The sequence below is a fragment of the Salvelinus alpinus genome, chromosome 8 (assembly GCF_045679555.1).
Source record: "Salvelinus alpinus chromosome 8, SLU_Salpinus.1, whole genome shotgun sequence".
Classification (NCBI taxonomy): domain Eukaryota; kingdom Metazoa; phylum Chordata; class Actinopteri; order Salmoniformes; family Salmonidae; genus Salvelinus; species Salvelinus alpinus.
Window position 1 is genome coordinate 30863525 of NC_092093.1, and position 19448 is coordinate 30882972.

Consider the following 19448-nt stretch of genomic DNA (forward strand, 5'->3'; position numbering starts at 1 on the left):
CAAAACAGGCGCACCGGTTTGAGTGTGTCAAGGACTGCAATGCTGCAGTGTTTTTCACGCTCAACAGTTTCCTGTGTTTATCAAAGGCACTTAAATCATTTGTATTGCCCATTCACCCTCTGAATGGCTGTTAGGAGTGTGTATTGGAGGCGAAGTCAGGTGCAGGAGAGCAGAGTGTAGTGAACAGGCACACTTTTTATTCCGGTCCAAAATGACAGCACAAAGTAACGTAAAATGTGCCCAAACACGGAACATAGACAAAAATGGAGCGGCGATGGCTAGAAAGCCGGTGATGTCGACCGCTGAGCGCCGCCCGAACAAGGAGAGGAGCCGACTTCGGCGGAAGTCGTGACAATGGCACACATACACAATCCATGTCTCAATTGTTTCAAGGTGTCTAAAAATCCTTCTTTAACCTGTCTCCTCCCCTTCATCTACATTGATTTGAAGTGGATTTAACAAGTGACATCAATAAGGGATCATGTCTCTCACCTGGATTCACCTGGTCAGTCTGTCATGGAAAGAGCAGGGTTCTTAATGTGTTGTACGCTCCATGTATATACGTACAACACGCATGCACACACACGCCAACACATACTGGAGGAGTTACTGGCTAGCTACAAGTGGGTAGTTTAGCTAACGAACGAACTATGTTGGTGACACATCGATGACCCACCAAAGCAACCCCATTTCTGTTAGAAAAGACAAAGAGGAGGAGTTGGACAGTTTTTCGTGCGCGAAGTCGACTGTTAAAGCTAATTTCCTGCAATTCTACACATTTTGACATTGCTTACGAAGTGTTCATATGCTGTTTGGGGGGCACCCGACCTCCAGGGGGCCCCTATCTCCATTTTTTTTTTTTTTTTACGAATTATTGGGGGGGAGGAATCGATTTGTTCTTAATATTGGGGGAGACATGTATGCCAAACCCTTGGCAATTTCTTCTATAGCATATTGAACCCTGAAAATAAAGAGAACGTTTACACTGTTTTTGAATTACACTGTGGTACACAGTAATTGCACTATGGTATATTTATTTATACTATATGCTAGAGACATATTTTCAAATTGGGCCTCGCATGAAATGTACCCTGGTCTGTCTGTCTGTCTGTCTGTCTGTCTGTTTGTTTGCGTGTCACGTCCCTGGGTGCGCTGCTTAGGGAGTTCCCTTTGTACAGAGCACGGAGGAGAGGGGGACGGGGCCGGATTCTCCATGTCCCTGTCCCTCTACCACCTCACACTGCCTCGCTCCACCGCTTCTTCCTCTCTCTCCCTGGGTCGGGCTGGGGGATCCGATGACGTCACGCACCAAACACACTGTCACATTCTCCTTCTCTCTCATTCTCTCTCTCTCATCTTTTCTATTCTGGGAAGTAGTTCCACAAATAAACCCCGTGTCTCCCGATCGCAAACTCACGCTCTAAGCTTCGGCGTCTTCCTCAAAAACGGAAAAATCCTGTTGAAGAGCATTTTTTTACTGACAACTTTTATTTATTTCGTGTCAGCATAAGGTTCGAGAATAGTCGTGCAGAAGTCGATCTTTGCTAATTTTGCTCGTTCTTGTGTTCTCGTGACGATTTATCCGGGAATTAGCGAAGTGTCTAGAGCGTTGTCATAGGTTGTCATTTCTCTGGGATGTTAGGCTACCTGGACGTGGGGTTTTGCACGAAACTTTAAATGTGACACGGTAAGTGACTAAATATAAACTGTCAGTTGACTTCCAGTGTACAATTTCGTTATTTTGTAACGAAAAATATATTGTCTTTGTTCCGTTTATTATAATAGCTATGTGGGGATGGGGAATACCCAGCGTTTGCGCGCAGATTAGGAATGTTGCGTAATATCCTAAGGAATTTGCACAGCCAATGCAGCGGGCAAACGGTTTGTAAACCGATTAAGATGGATTCATGGCAGGAAGCTTGTATTCTCTCTCCACGGAACAGTCAAGACCATGCACCTTTCTCTGTCACCTATTTGTATATTATTGTCTGTTATGTGCGTGTTGACTGTCGTGGTCTGTAATTTGATGTAGCCTACATCCTATGTTTCTGTGTGCTTGAATGTGTGTGTGTGAGAGGTATGGTGGGTGGTACACTAGCCCGTTCGGGGAATGTTCCATGACGTGTTCGCTGTCAAGAACGGGGCCCATTAAGGGGGTTCTCAGGCGCCTGCCTCTCATTTTTACCCACATTCTGGTGAAAATAATATGATTTAATGTAAAAAAAAATATATATAATAAGAGTTATATTCGTAAGAGTTGACTTGTATTATCCATTAAGTATGGATTATGAATGGGTTGTTTATGCACCGGATTACCCAACTGCAGCCTATGCACAGAGCTAGTGATGTTGAAAATTCAAATTTTCTCCTTAGCTTGTATTTTTTGTTTCATTGCCAAACTGTTATTTCCTCCCAACCATTTTGTCAACATGTATTTCTATTATATTATTTTTCTAATAGAAAGCCAATATTTCAATCGCTTTTTATAGAAAGAGATCAGTGCTCTTGCACATACAGTACCAGTCTTTAGGATGATACATTTCCATGTTTAACATCCCTCTTGGCTGTCCAATGTATGTTTGACGGATTGAACCCATGTCAATAATATTTACCTGCTGGGTCCTCAATCCATATTTCAGTCTGTCATCATGACAATGACAGGTGACTAAGTGATGTGTTTTTCATCATCGAAACAGAACTAACCATCAACATGCAATATGTTTTCCCATGAAACATTAATGGATGTGCTCACAGGCTTTACATCCATGATAACAGTCTATTAACATGGTACCACAATTGAAGCCTATGTTACCCAGTGGCAGTTTTTGTCTGTTTCTCATACAGTACCTTCATTTAGATGTCCTACACTGCTTTAATGCAGATACAGCAATAACCTACTATCCCATCATTGTAATTCACCTTTGTTGAGCATAATCTGACTCTAAACGGATATCATTCAGGTTGGGCACCCACAGCCAAAGGCAGAGAGCAGTAGAGTGGCACTGTGGATAGACATCAAACACTGGACATGAATTGTAAAAGACCAACCTACATGCTGTACCATCTGTCCCACTGCTTTGTAGGAGAGGAGTGGGATATATTATGCCATACTGCACACATATTTTAGTGTGTCTTTCGCAGTACCAGCAACCTGATTGTGAGAGGAGGACGGTGAGGTTGTGAGCCTGGAATACAGAACGTAAAATGTATGATATTGCTCAATTTTACAATGGTCACTTAGCAGTTGGTGAAACCCTCTACTCATCTCTTTGTGTTTGGACGTTTTTGTATTGTGTCTCTGGTTAGGCAGCTGGTCTATTGTGAAGCTTTATTTCAGATCCACAGTAACTGTCACAATATACCTATAAGAGTCTTTCCTGTACTGACTGCACAGAGACACTGTGGACCATTTGACGCCAGCAGGTTAATGATACAGTCAAATGTTCTGTGGTGGGGTAAATAAATAGTAGTCTAATGTGCCTCTCTGCCTTTGAGCTACAGCCCTGAATACACACAGAACACCGAACACAGAACACAACACACAGCCTGGAAAGAGGAGATCTACTTTGCACCATTGTCGTTATGGAAGATTCACTCTCACCACTTAGTTTCAAAGACCAAACCATGCAACACATTTAATGACTTGATTACCCAGAGAGGGAATCGAGTTGGCAATGGGGACCATGGTATCTAAAACTTGCTGTTACTAGTGGTTCTGCATGTATTATCTATAGTGGTGGCTGTAGTGTATAGATCAGGAGACTGGGATGCTAGGATATTACTGAGCATGGATCCTAAGTACCTTTGCCTTCATGTCACCCTTCAGTGATGGGAAGATCACAGTGACTCACACCTGAGCTGTGTCTGGCCCCTTCTAAGTCCTCTAAGAAATCTTTCTGTCTAACTCTCTAACCTCTGTTGTCCCCCCTGTCCCAATCCCCATAGGAATTCCCACATAATCCCAAATAGGACTGTGATTTACAGTGGTTTGCGAAAGTATTCACCCCCCCTTGGCGTTTTTCCTATTTTGTTAGATCGATTTTTGGGGGGTTTGTATCATTTGATTTACACAACATGTCTACCACTTTGAAGATGTAAAATATTTTTTATTGTAAAACAAACAAGAAATAAGAAAAAAACTAAACTTGAGCGTGCATATCTATTCACCCCCCAAAGTCAATACTTTGTAGAGCCAGCTTTTGCAGCATATACAGCTGCGTTTCTTGGGGTATGTCTCTATACGCCTGGCACATCTAGCCACTGTGATTTTTGATCCATTCTTCAAGGCAAAACTGCTCCAGCTCCTTCAAGTTGGATGGGTTCCGCTGGTGTACAGCAATCTTTAAGTCACAGATTCTTAATTGTATTGAGGTCTGGGCTTTGACTAGGCAATTCCAAGACATTTAAATGTTTCCCCTTAATCCACTCGAGTGTTGCTTTAGCAGTATGCTTAGGGTCATTGTCCTGCTGGAAGGTGAACCTCCGTCCGTCTCAAATCTCTGGAAGACTGAAACAGGTTTCCCTCAAGAATTTCCCTGTATTTAGCACCATCATCATTCCTTCAATTCTGACCAGTTTCCCAGTCCCTGCCGATGGAAAAACATCCTCACAGCATGATGCTGCCACCACCATGCTTCACTGTGGGGATGGTGTTCTCGGGGTGATGAGAGGTGTTGGGTTTGCGCCAGACATAGCGTTTTCCTTCATGGCCAAAAAGCTCAATTTTATTCACATCTGACCAGAGTACCTTCTTCCAATGTTTGGGGAGTCTCCCACATGCCTTCTGGCGAACACCAAACGTGTTTGCTTATTTTTTTCTTTAAGCAGTGGCTTTTTTCTGGCCACTTTTCCGTAAAGCCCAGCTCTGTGGAGTGTAAGGCTTAAAGTGGTCCTATGGACAGATACTCCAATCTCCGATGTGGAGCTTTGCAGCTCCTTTAGGGTTATCTTTGTTCTCTTTGTTGCCTCTGATTTAATGCCCTTCTTGCCTGGTCCGTGAGTTTTGGTGGGCGGCCTTCTCTTGGCAGGTTGGATGTGGTGCCATATTATTTACATTTTTTAATAATGGATTTAATGGTGCTCCGTGGGATGTTCAAAGTTTCTGATATTTTTTGTAACCCAACCCTGATCTGTACTTCTCCACAACTTTGTCCCTGACCTGTTTGGAGAGCTCCTTGGTCTTCATAGTGCCGCTTGCTTGGTAGTGCCCCTTGCTTAGTGGTGTTACAGACTCTGGGGCCTTTCAGAGCAGGTGTATATATACTGAGATCATGTGACACTTAGATTGCACACAGGTGGACTTTATTTAACTAATTATGTGACTTCTGAAGGTAATTGGTTGCACCAGATCTTATTTAGGGGCTTCATAGCAAAGGGGTTAAATACATATGCACTCACCATTTTTCAGTTTTTTATTTTTTAGAATTTTTTGAAAGAAGTTATTTTATTAATTTCAATTCACCAATTTGTACTATTTTCTGTATGTCCATTACATGAAATCCAAATAAAAATCCATTTAAATTACAGGTTGTAATGCAACAAAATAGGAAAAACGCCACGGGGTGAATACTTTTGCAAGGCACTGTATATAACAGAAGAAGCTGTGTGTTATTGTTTGTGTGTGTGTGTGTTTAGGTGTGGTGTGTGAGGAAGAGATGGCGTTTTTTTCTACTTCTGATAACAAGAAGAATGATTACAATTGCACCAATGACTAATTTGTATTTGTATTTATAATGGATCCCCATTATCTGATGTCAATGCAGCAGATACTCTTCCTGGGGTCCAGCAAAATTAAGGCATTTATACAATTTGAAAAACATTACAATACATTCACAACAGATTTCACAACACATTTTGTGTGTGCCCTCAGGCCACTGCTCTACTACATCATATCTACAACACAAAATCCATGTGTATGTGTGGGTATAGTGCATCTGTTATTGTGTGTGTGTAAGCATGTGTCTGTGCCTGTGTTTGTGTCTCTTCACATTTACATCATTACATTTAAGTCATTTAGCAGACGCTCTTATCCAGAGCGACTTACAAATTGGTGCATTCACCTTATGACATCCAGTGGAACAACCACTTTACAATAGTGCATCTAAATCTTTTAAGGGGGGGGGGGGGTCAGAAGGATTACTTTATCCTATCCTAGGTATTCCTTGAAGAGGTGGGGTTTCAGGTGTCTCCGGAAGGTGGTGATTGACTCCGCTGTCCTGGCGTCGTGAGGGAGTTTGTTCCACCATTGGGGTGCCAGAGCAGCGAACAGTTTTGACTGGGCTGAGCGGGAACTGTACACGGTCCCGGCTGTTCCATAAGGTGTATTTTTAATCTAATTTTACTCCTTGTATGAGTTACTTGGTATGGAATAGAGTTCCATGTAGTAATGGCTTTATGTAATAATATGTGCCTCCCATAGTCTGTTCTGGACTTGGGGACTCAAATAAAACTTTATTTGTCACATGCGCCGAATACAACCTGGAACTCTATTCCACATCAAGTAACTCATGCAAGCAGTAAAATTTGATTTAAAAAACAGATAAAAATACACCTTATGGAACAGCGGGGACTGTGAAATGCTTACTTACAAGCCCTTAATTCAAGAAAGAGTTAAGAAAATATTTACCAAATTTATGAAAGTAAAAAATAATAAAAAGTAACAATATCAAAACAATAACGAGGCTATATACAGGGGGTACCGGTACCGAGTCAATGTGCGGGGGTACAGGTTAGTTGAGGTAATTTGTACATGTAGGTAGGGGTGAAGTGATTATGCATAGATAATAAACAGCGTAGCAGCAGTGTAAAAAACAAATAGGGGGTGTCAATGTAAATAATCCGGTGGCCATTTGATTCATTGTTCAGCAGTCTTATGGCTTGGGGGTAGAAGCTGTTAAGGATCATTTTGGTCCTAGATTTGGCGCTCTGGTACCCCTTGCCGTGCGGGAACAGAGAAAACAGTCTATGACTTGGGTGACTGGGGTCTTTGACACTGTTTGGGCTTTCCTCTGACACCGCCTAATATATAGGTCCTGGATGGCAGGAAGCTTGGCCCCAGTAATCTACTGGGCCGTACACACTACCCTCTGGAGCGCCTTACAGTCAGATGCAGAGCAGTTGCCACACCAAGTGGTGCAGCTGTGAAGAGACCTCTGGTGGCATGTCTTGTAGGGCATGCATGGTTGTCCAAGCTGTGTGCCAGTAGTTCAAACAGACAGGTTGGTGCATTCAACATGTCGATACCACTCACAAATACAAGTAGTGATGAAGTCAATCTCTCCTCCACTTTGAGCCAGGAGAGATTGGCATGTATATTATTAATGTTAGCTCTGTGTACATCCAAGGGACAGCCGTGCTGCCCTGTTCTGAGCCAATTGCAATTTTCCTAAGTCCCTCTTTGTGGCACCTGACGACACGACTGAACAGTATTCCAGGTGCGACAAAACTAGGGCCTGTAGGACCTGCCAAGTTGATAGTGCTGTTAAGAAGGCAGAGAAGCACTTTATTATGGACAGACTTTATCTTAGCTACTGTTGTATCAATATATTTTGACCATGACAGTTTACAATCCAGGGTTACTCCAAGCAGTTTAGTCACATCAACTTGCTAAATTTCCACATTATTCATTACAAGATTTAATTGAGGTTTAGGGTTTAGTGAATGATTTTTCCCAAATCCAATGCTTTTAGTTTTGGAATTATTTAGGACTAACTTATTCCTTTCCACCTTTTCGGAAACTAACTGCAGCTCTTTGTTAAGTGTTGCAGTCATTTCAGTTGCTGTTGTAGCTGACGTGTATAGTGTTGTCATCCGCATACATAGACACACAGGCTTCACTCAAAGCCAGTGACATGTCGTTAGTTAAGATTGAAACAAGTAAGGGGCCTAGACAGCTGCCCTGGAGAATTCCTGATTCTACCTGGATTATGTTGGAGAGGCTTCCATTAAAGAACACCCTCTGTGTTAGACAGGTAACTCTTCAGACCACAGTATAGCAGGGGGTGTAAAGCCATAACACATAAATTTTTCTAGCACCAGACTATGATTGATAATATGAAAAGTGGCACTGAAGTCAAACAAAATAGCTCCCACAATCTTTTTATCATCAATTTCTCTCAGCCAATCATCAGTTATTTGTGTAAATGCTGTGCTTGTTGAATGGCCTACCCGATAAGTGTGCTGAAAGTCTGTTATATAGCATTGTATCTGGTCAAATATAATTTTTTTCAAAAGTTTACTAAGGGTTGGTAACAGGCTGCTTGGTCAGCTATTTGAGCCAGTAAAGGGGGTTTTACTATTCTTAGGTAGCGGAATGACTTTTGCCTCCCTCCAGGCCTGAGGGCACACACTTTCTAGTAGGCTTAAATTGAAGATATGTCAAATAGGAGTGGCAGTATTGTCCGCTATTATCCTTAGTAATTTTCCATCCAAGTTGTCAGACCTCGGTGGCTTGTCATTGTTGATAGAAAACAATCATTTTTTCACCTCTTCCACACTCACTTTACGGTGACTTGTCTTTCATAATTTGGTTGTCTTTCATAATTTGGCCAGATATAATTGGATGTGTAGTGTCAGCGTTTGTCGCTGGCAGGTCATGCCTAAGTTCACCAATTATAAAAATGATTTAAGTAGTTGGCAATATCAGTGGGTTTTGTGATGAATGAGCCATCTGTATCAAGGCACAAGGCGAGACCCAAATGCAGACACAGGAGGCAGATGGTTGGAGTCTTACAATGTTTATTAATCCAAAAGGGTAGGCAAGAGAATGGTCATGGACAGGCAAAAAGGTCAAAACCAGATCAGAGTCCAGGAGGTACAGAGTGGCAGACAAGCTCATGGTCAAGCAGGTGGGTACAAAGTCCAGAAACAGGCAAGGGTCAAAACCGGGAGGACTAGAGGAGGATGCAAAAAGCAGGAGAACGGGAAACCCGCTGGTTGACTTAGAAACATACAAGATGAACTGGCACAGAGAGACAGGAAACACAGGGATAAATACACTGGGGAAAATAAGCAACACCTGGAGGGGGTGGAGACAATCACAAGGACAGGTCTTGACAATCTGATTCAATGATTGAGCTGAGTTTTCTTTTTTTCCCAAAATGTAATTTAAGATGCTCCAAGGCTTTTTACTATCATTCTTTATATAATTTATATTTGTTTCATAGTATAGTTTCTTCTTATTTTTATTCAGTTTAGTCATATGATTTTCTCAATTTGCAGTAAGTTTGCCAATCGGTTGTGCTTCCAGAATTATTTGTCATACCTTTTGCCTCATGCTTCTCAACCATACAATTTTGGGTTTACTACCATTTTTATTGTTCAGAAATGTGGTGGGTACTCTCTTCATTCGCAGGACTAAATCCAGCTAACTGTTCCAAATGTCCGAACTGAATTTGGTAAAAGGGCTTTTATGTACTCTGCGCCATCGGCTTGGAACGCCTTACAAAATACTTTAAACTGGAAGAACTTGTCCCGATTGGTGTTTATAAATCACTGATGAAGGATTTTGAGACTGATTCCCTGACCTGTCAATGTTTTTAATTTGCTGTTTTATGATTTTGTTATACTCTTGTGAATTCTATGGTTTTTACTAGATTACTTGTAGTTTTTCATGTTGTCTGTCTGTAATTGTGTAATGACTTTGTGCTGCCTATCTTGGCCAGGTCGCTCTTGAAAAAGATATTTCAAATCTCAATGAGCCCTTCCTTGTTAAATAAATAAATAAAAAAAATAAAAAATTTAATTCCTCATCAATCCAAGGGGATTTAGCAGTTTTTACAGTCATTTTCTTAATGGGTGTGTGCTTCTCAGTACCTGGAATAAGCTATTTAATAAATGTGTCAAGTGCAGTGTCTGGTTGCTCCTCATTACACACCGCAGACCAGCAAATATTCTTTACATCGTCAACATAAGAATCACTACAAAACTTATTGTATGACCTCTTATACACTATATTAGGCCCAGCCTTTGGAACTTTAATGAGCACCAGGATGACCTTCAGACTAGTCGGTCCCTTTGATCTCAGTGTGGCATTGTGGATCCAAATAATATTCAAATGTATGAGATGGCCAGAGATGAGTCAAATGGTTAGAGATGGGTCATTGTGACCGTGTAGTTATGACTGTTTATCCAGGGTATATTGCAATGGGTGTGTAGGTCTGTGGTGTCGCGTGCATTACGCTAGAAATGTTTTCACGGCACAATACACTCACACACCTGCGTCCTACTTCTGACGCCATGGAAATGTCTGTAACTCTGAAAACAGCACAGGATCCTGACCTTGGCTTGAAATCTTCACAATCATGTGATCACAATAACAAAAACAGCGTTGACACAGGTGAGTCGATGTTCAGGTTCCCCCCTCTACAGTATCTTTATGTAAGGTGTGTGTGTGTATGTGTGTGTGATAGTGTGTATTTATATAAACAGTGTTTTCCGTAAGTACATGGATTAGCCAGCCAAATAGAAAAAGTAGCCATGGGCGGGAGAACAAGCCCTATTTTTGTGGCCTCTGGTACATTCGAAAGCCTTGATTCCATACGAAATACCCATATTGGTAAAATGAGTTGTGTTATTGAGTAGAAAGACATTACTTTACAATTAAAATGACTGAAAATGTATGAATTCAGTATGTTAGTTGTTTTAGGCCTATATGATCAGGACTATTAAACCTGTCTTCTCTTGAGATTAAAGTCATATTTATACTGAACAAAAATATAAACTCAACATGTAGCAATTTCAAAGATTTAGTTACAGTTCATATAAGGAAATCAGTCAATTGAAAAAAAAAAATTAGGACCTAATCTATGGATTTCACATGACTGGAACTTGGTGAGGATGACAAGCACGCAGATGAGCTTCTCAGAGATGGTTTCTGACAGTTTGTGCAAAAATTATTCAGTTGTGCAAACCCACAGTTTCACCAGCTGTCTGGGTGGCTGGTCTCAGACGATCCCACAGGTGAAGGAGCCGAATGTTGAGGTCCTGGGCTGGCGTGGTTACACGTGGTCTGCAGTTGTGAGGCCGGTTGGACGTACTGACAAATTCTCTAAAATGACATTGGATGCAGCTTATGGTACAGAAATTAACATTCAATTATCTGGCAACAGCTCTGGTGGACATTCCTGCAGTCAGCATGCCTATTTCACGCTCCCTCAAAACTTGAGACATTTGTGGCATTGTGTTGTGTAACAAAACTGCACATTTTAGAGTGGCCTTTTATTTCCCCCAGCACAAGGTGCACATGTGCAATGATCATGCCGTTTAATCACCTTATTGATATGCCGCACCTGTCAGGTGGATGGATTATCTTAATGTAGGAGAAATGCTCACTAACAAGGAGGTAAACAAATTTGTGCACAACATTTGAGAGAAATAAGCTTTTTATGTGTATGTTTTATTTCAGCTCATTTAACATGGGTCCAACACTTTAGATGTTACATTTATATTTTTAATAAGTGTACATTGTTACTGCAATATATGAATTGCCACATTGATGTATGTTCTTCAAATAATGTATTGTATTGACTCTGCTGCTGTGGACACTTAGTGTAAGAAAACCAATGTCATTTTGTAATTTGGGTGAACTATCCCTCTGACAGTTTGGCCTGTCAATCAATCACTGTCCGTGGGATTGTCAGGGGAGGGGGCAAGATGTTTATAAATCACAGAGATAGGGTTTCAGATCCGTCAATTAGTCACTGTGGGTGGGACTTTGAGGGAAGATGTTAGATTAGTAATACAGTCAGAAAAACTAGTCTAGTCTACTCATTCAATTTAATGTATTGTGTAAAAAACTGAATCTAATCTACTGTTTCAATTGAGTTTTTGGCAAAACCTAAGAAAAAAGGTTGTGAGAAACAACATGTGTAAATTCACATGGCGCTGACTGCGGCCAACTAGAGCGCACAAAAAATAACACAGTTACTGAGAGGCGGTGACAGACAGCAGACTAACAAATCTTCGTGTAACGGATGTGAAATGGCTAGCTAGTTAGCGGGTACGCGCTACTAGCATTTCAATCAGTTACGTCACTTGCTCTGAGACTTAAGTAGGGTTTCCCCTTGCTCTGCAAGGGCCGTGGCCTTTGTGGAGCGATGGGTAACGATGCCCCTTGGGCGACCGTTGTTGATGTGTGCAGAAGGTCCCTGGTTCGCGCCCGTGTCGGGGCGAGGGGACGGTTTAAAGTTATACTGTTACATTGCAACAACAGTCACCCACGAAGCATCGCTACCCATCGCGCCACAAAGGCCGCGGCCCCTGCAGAGCAAGGTGCAACACTACTTCTAGGTTTCAGAGCAAGTGACGTAGCTGATTGAAACGCTAGTAGCGCGTACCCGCTAACTAGCTAGCCATTTCACATCCGTTACATTCGCTTAGTGACTGACAGGCGCCTGTCCTATCAATAGATCACTAGAAGATGTTTGGCTACCCAATGAGCAAGGGCTATTTTGTTTCAAGGTTCCATTGGTCCCATAGTGACAAATTACATTGTTTTGATAGCAACGTTGCTATGTTATCAGCAATTTTTTTAATATATTTTTTATTTAACTACGCAAGTCAGTTATGAACAAATTCTTATTTACAATGACTGCCTACCCTGGCCAAACCCGGACGACGCTAGGCCAATTGTGCACTGCCCTATGGGACTCCCAATCACGGCCAGATGTAACACAGCCTGGATTGGAATCAGGGACTGTTGTGACACCTCTTGCACTGAGATGCAGTGGGTATGGGTAGCTACTGCGAGAGTTTGGACTTCTATCAATGTTAAGATGAGTGAAGTAGCTAGCTAGGACACCGGTAGAAACTCTAATTCACCACCCCGGAAATAGCTAGTTATTTTCCATTTGTTGACAAACAGTTTTCCATAACAGCTAGCTAGCTTCCTTAGCCTGAAGGAAGTCATTTGTAACTGTGGACCCCGTGTGAATTGGGTAGCATGATCACGGGCTACCCAATTCGCACGGGGTCCATTGTTAGTGAGGACTTAACAGAAATCCAATCTCCTGTGGTAGCTACCCATAGCTGATGCTAACGTAGCCACGTAGAGCAACATAGCTATCAAAACAATGTCATTCGTCACTATGAGGCCAGCGGAACCTTGCTAACAAAGGACTCTGTGCATATTGGGTGGCCCGTACTCATTGGCTAGCCACCGATGCATGTCGTTCATTCTAGCGGGAGAAGGCTATACAGACTTTTCTGACTAGTGAATTTCAACTTTTAAATGAAAGTAAGCCTAGTTAATAAATTAAGTGGAAAAAGTAGCCGGCTGACAATGAGTCTGTTATCGGCTATTTAGCTGACCACCGTCGATTATGGAAAACATTGTGTAAACCCCAGCAGTGTGTATGTGTTCCTCCTCACAGCTCTCAGGCCCCAGAGGTAAGGTGATAGGGCCACCTGTGACCGGGTCCCTGAGAGGGGCCCTTTGAATTATTCACCGGCTCCCTGCACCGCATACAGTTAATGGGCTGACGCGGTTCAGTGGTTCACCCTGCTAAACACTCACCCTGCTCTGTGGTTTCCCCTATTATCTGCACATGTACACCTGCAGAGCTAGGAGGCAGGGGAGGGGAAGAAAGGGAGAGGAGGGAGGGGGTGGTATGTAGCGCTGACTACAGCTCCCCTGGAGTAGCAGTGGAACAAGGAGGAAATGGCAGTGGTAACCAAGGAGACCCCCTCCCTCTCTCTTTCTCTCTACAAGGATGCTTTGTTGAGCCAACGCTGGGCTAACAGAATGTGCCTCCTGTTGCCCTCCTCGAGTGTCGTATGGCCCATGTTTGCGTAGGGTCTGCCGGGCCGGGCTTCCGAAGAAAATTACCCTCAGATGGCTTGATATAAGTGGTGGAGAGAAATTGCAACAGTAGGAAGCTTGATAACATCTGCACCTGTGCTCCGTGGCTGTAGCCCAGTGTAAAACCATAGCAGGCTGTTCAAGGCTAATGGAAGAGAGTAGTCCTTCAAAAGAGAAAGACAGAATTGGTGAAAAAATATATAATTGTACGCCTACTTGTATTATTCTCCCTCTTGTGTATCATGACAAACTTTCCTTAAAAGGGAAAAGCCTGCATACATATACTTGTAGATTCTTGGCGTATTTGCTTTCCTTAAATTAACGGGTTTTCTGTGAATAAATTGTTGATTTACAGTGTAATTGGCCCTAGCTGGGTATCAGTGCAGACAGGCATAGTGTGGCCGGATGGGGCTATTCACAGCTGAGTAATGACACTCCTCCTCAGATGCTGTCATGGACCACATCGACTATAACCGCATAATGGATCAGTGTGACACACATGCACGTGCACACCCACCCACACACAGGGCTATATGTCTTCTAAATGTGAACCCCTGTCAATGGAGCAGGACATGGCCACTTAGGAAACAGAGGGGCAGCAGTGTAGGCACATTCTGACGGAGAGTAAACACATGGAGTAGTCTTTGTGTTGTTGTCCTCCTGCTACTCCTCCTCCTCTGGGTGACTGAAAGGAGTGTATTTCCTCCGCCGGCTGTGCCGATGCCATGGAGGAGTGTGAACGCTGTGTGACGTCCTCGCTAGTCACTCGCCCTGGCTGCACAACAGGAAACACTCATGGCCTCCTCCTTCCTGCTCTCAGAAAGAGGTAGTCTCTCTCCCTTTCCCCCTATTTCTTTCTTTTCTTTTGCTTTCTGCAGCGGTAAAACCAGCTGAGACCTACTTTTATGTCTGCTCTCTGCCAGCCAGCAGCCACTGATGGTGTGTCACTGGCTCGATTTATTCCTCCTCCGCTCCCAGCCAGCCAATCAGACCACAGCTGCTTATGCTAAAGAAATATGATAATTTTTTTCTCCCGCTCTGTTCCCGCCTCTGAGCAGCGAGCAGTGCTAGAGGCAGAGAGAGAGAGAGAGAGTGAGGGAGGGAGGGAGGGCTGCAGACAGTAGAAGGGAATAGTTCTTATTCTCAGAGCCGTGTGAACGGCGCTCGTGGAGGCTTGTGCGACTCGGACTCTGTGGCTGTGATTTCTACCCCCCGCCCCTCTCCCCCAAGGCTCCCCATCGCTGAAGGGATGCAGAGGACACCGTGTCAGGTGGGCTGCTGGGAGGCTTGGCTCTGGAATACTGCTGAATAATGTCGGGAGAGAGATAGATATGAAGGAAGCGAGATAAAGAGAGAGAGAGAGCGAGAGAGAGGTCTTGTCAGTGTGTCTCGGTGCTGCTTTTGTCACCTGCCTCTCGTTAGCCAAGGAGGTGAGGTGACATCACAGTGACTATGTAGGACAGAGGACGGGGCACAGAGGACAGGGGCGAGAGCAGAGAGGGTCTCTCTCAGGGATGGTGGTAGAGGCTCCACCACACCACCTGAAGGAGAAAGAGGAGCGTAGCAGGCTGACAGGCACCGATACATAGAAGAAAAGTGTGGCGAGCAGGTTCACTGTTCACTTTGTGCAGAATATACATGAATACCAATTTACACTTTCACTGTGTTTGTCTGGGATTTGGGTGTAATTTCGGTGGTATTTGTGCATGGTCATGCACGTTTAGCCACTAGTATTTATGTTCTGACAGCCCGTTTCTCTTTCTCCTGATCACAGAGTGTGTGAAGAGGGTGTGTGCCTGGATAACTTTGCCAGGGAGAAGAAGTCTGACAAATCCCAGAGGTATGTTCCCATACTGTACTCTACTGACTGGACTGTACCGTCTTTCATCTGTATATCTCTGGTCAGCCATTTCCATCATTCTTTACACAGGACAGGAGCTACATCATAGAAGGGACAGCTAGCTAGAGTTGTTAACGTGTGAATGTCTGTCTAAAAGTGAGAGATCTTTAACAGAACCAATGAAGCCGTTTTCTTTTTCGCATAATACCCATCATTAGAGGGTAAAATGGCAGTCCCTTTGTCTGATAGACGGGTTTGAATGAGGTGTAATGTAGTTATTTTGTAGAATTATTCTCAATGTCACTGCTGAATACCATGGTAACCAAATGACTCAGTTATAATCTTTTGCCAAGAGTATAATATCCAAAATGTAGGATGTTTGTTTTTGGGTGCGCTTTTTCACTCATTAACATATTAATGTCGCTAGACTAATTATAGTGCAATTATTTCCATGCAATGGGCTTGATAAAAGAAACAGTCGGCGTCAGTTGATGTTGTTGACGCTGTTCACAACGTGCAGCAATGTAGCCTTTGAAGGTTTAAAGAGCGTCCTTCTGTCACTGTGTCATATCCTGTTCCTTTATACGTCTCTCTCACTCTCTCACTCTCTCTCTACTGCTTCCCTTTGTGCCTTGTTGTGGAGGTGGTGTGTATTCCGGCTGCAGCACAGTTCTTTGACTGACTGAGGCTCTCAGTGGGGCTACAGAAAGAAAAATACATGTAAAACACTGATAACCATCACACTCTGCTGAGTGTGTGTGTGTGGGTGTGTGTGGGTGCGCCCGCTCCACACGTCCGTCAGTGTTAGTGTGTGAATGTCAGCATCTCGTCGTCCCTGGCTCACACAGGAAGTGGGAGTGACAGTGTGGGGGTGCTTCAGTGCTACCTGTGGCTGCGAATCGGGGTGACAAGCCTGGCAGTGCCAGTGTAGGTGGGTAACAGGGGCACAGGCAGGGAGAAATGTCACTAATTGCACAACTTTGTGTGGCAAGCTGCTCAACAAGAGAAAAGAGAGACTTCTTCCCTTCCTGTTTAAAAAGGAGATCTTTCCAGTTCTTGAAATGACTATGGTTTTATCGATACGTTATTAAATATTATATTGCAATAGAATTTGATACTGTTTATTACTTCAATATTTTTTCCTCTTCATTTTGTACCATATAGTAAACTCTGGGTTGGTAACTGTTTATTTTCCCTGCAGACACAATCCAATGGTATTAAGTGCTTAGTCGGTTAAAAGGAATTTATAATCTTGTTTCTCTCCGCCTTGGGATCTGTCATCATGCAATGTTTATGTTTCCGAGCTCTATTTTTCTAAGATGACAGGAGAGCACTGTAGTAGAGCCCTCCAGTTGTTGTTTCATCTGCTAATTGGAGATTCATGCAACCCCCTGGAAAACTGTGGGATCCAAAATGGCGTCCAGTGAGTCAGCTGAGCAGCAGGGGCTGTCAACAGCCGGGAGGTTAGACATCGGTTCGTCAAAGTTCAATATAGCGGATATTGGAGGTGCAAGTGAAGCTGTTAGTGGAGTGGGACGCATGGTGTTTTGGGAGGGAAGACGTGGGAAGACGTCAGTCGTGAACAGTTTATGGAGGCTCTCTGTATTTAGGTCATGTTTTGTCCAATGGAAAATAGTTTCCATGGGTCTTCAGTGTAGACAGACAGACAGGGAAGTAGGATTTATACAGTCTTGCCTGCGGGTGTATAGCCATAACCCCTCACTCCCACAGAGCACCAATGGACTCACACAGAAGTGGGGTGAGCTTAATGTGTTATAATTTATGAATAGTGGCTTGATACATGGTAACATTCATATTATTATGCCAAATTATTATCAATACCTATGTTCATTGTCCAGTGACTTCTTGTTTCCGAAGCAGTACGTTAACCGTTAAGGTATATTTACTCATAGACAGTGCTTGCATTGTACAAGTGACAGTCGTGTCTCGCAGTACCTTCCTTCTGCTGTTATCCATAGCTTCATGTTCCCAGTGGAACTGCCTGCCATGCTTACAGGTCAACCATGGCCACTGGCCCTGCTGTCACCCCAGGCCAGCCAGCCAGCCACGCACCCAGGAGGCTCATGCGAGGTAGGATTTGAGTTACACTGGTGCTTATTTCGTATTCAACAGGAAACACTCCCACCCCACATCCATGTAGACAAGAGTCTGTCTACTGTGAAGTTTAATCCCCATAGGAGAGTGGCTACTGTAGCAGAAGGTCAGACTACCATGCGCTGGGTCAGATAAGGCTTCTCTGGTCTACTCTCTCCTTTGGTGTAGTAGTGAATGTGTGCCTGTCTCCATGTGCAGTGTCGTGCAGGCATACAGAGGTGGAGGTGGCTCAGCTCTGTGGCCAGTCACGCGATGCCCTTGAGTTCTGTGCTGTCACTGTTTGTCATGCGGCATCGGCCCAGCCAGCTCAGCTCCCTCTGAAAGCAGCGGGGTTCTGTCAGCACCGCCATCTCCAGCCCTAAGCCCAGGGAAAGGTCAATGTTGCCAGGCGGGAGGATCGGACCAAGGTGCTGGGGCTCAGACACTCACACACCTGGCAGGGAGAGCTCGGATACAGAGAGAGATCTGCAGCTACGCTGGTCACCAGGGCTAAACTCAGCCCCATAATGAGCCGTCGGCTCCCTACTAGCTCAGATCAGCTCCCGTCTCCCTGAAGCAGACACATTTAGGTACATCATGATGGGTTGGTGGGATTTAACAATCCACACACGTAGACTTTCTAGGTAAGTGGTGTGGGTAAGGCAAATAGGGTAAGACATGAGACCTCTGGCGCAGTTGGAGTCTGATGTGTGTGTGTGTGTGTGTGTGTGTGTGTGTGTGTGTGTGTATGCCTATGTGTGTGGTTATGCCTGTGTGTGTGGAAGGGCTCCAGGCATAGAAGTGCTGTTAAGCTGCCGTGTCCCCTCTGACCGTATGGCCATGGGGAGTCCCAGCAGGAGAGGAGAGCAGGCAACTTACCACAGCTATAACGTGCTACAGCAACCCCAGGCACAGCAACACACTTATTGAGTACTGGGCCCCCAAGGCCCTCCCTGGCCTCCACTGGACAGCCAAGCCTAGTAGTAATCTACCCGACACTATGACTGGGCTGTCTTGAGGGTTTCACTCTACAGCATCACTGCCATATACCACCACCAAAGACCGAAACCAAAAACCTAAACATCGATCTCCCTCATCATCCAAAATGAAAGGGTCCACTCCAAGAGAAACACATAGCCATATTCATAAGTGGCCAAAGAAAATGGCTGGCCACTTTATGAACCACAGCAGGGATTCCAAAAGCTTGTCATGGACTGGGTAGCTGAGGGGAGAGGAAAATAGATGAGCACTATTGGTCAGCCCGGCATTTGCTTTGATTCAAGCTGCCGGCGTGGTAGACAATAGATAGAAAAAGAGAGCCCTAAAGTAGAAAGACACATTCTGTTACTATTGGAACCCTCAGCACGCGGCTCAGCACGTCCTTGGCAGAATCAGATTGAGAGTGTAACAGTATGGACGTACGGGGCTGAACAAGGGAGAGGAGAGGAGGGGGGCGCTCAGCCTGTGAAACAGCTGTGGCCAAATATATTTTAAATATGGCTGCTAAGAATTAAGGCACACGTGATTGCCCTGTGTGCACACGACATCCGCCTCTCATGTAGGTACTCACAACCCCAACACGTCAGTTAACTAGAAAGATAACCTCCCCCCTTTCTCCTTAGCCCTCCCTCCCTCTGTCTCTCTCTCTCTCATTCTACTTCTCTATTGATTGGATACATTAACAATTGATATCCAGGAGTCAGGAGCAGTGGCTAG

At 44.0% G+C, this 19448-nt stretch overlaps 1 protein-coding gene across 2 annotated transcripts in view; it reads left to right on the plus strand.

Annotated features, from left to right (window-relative positions):
* The first annotated feature begins 1375 nt into the window (after positions 1-1375).
* LOC139582916 (transcription factor HIVEP2-like) overlaps positions 1376-19448 on the plus strand; it is a 91982-nt gene continuing 73909 nt past the window's right edge. The window contains exons 1-2 of one of the 2 annotated variants that reach the window (XM_071413370.1): positions 1376-1687; positions 15573-15638. The gene's annotated coding sequence lies outside the window, so the exon portion shown is untranslated. Of the gene's footprint in view, positions 1688-14912; positions 15069-15572; positions 15639-19448 lie in introns of those variants that run through there. The other variant, XM_071413368.1, reaches the window with a different exon arrangement.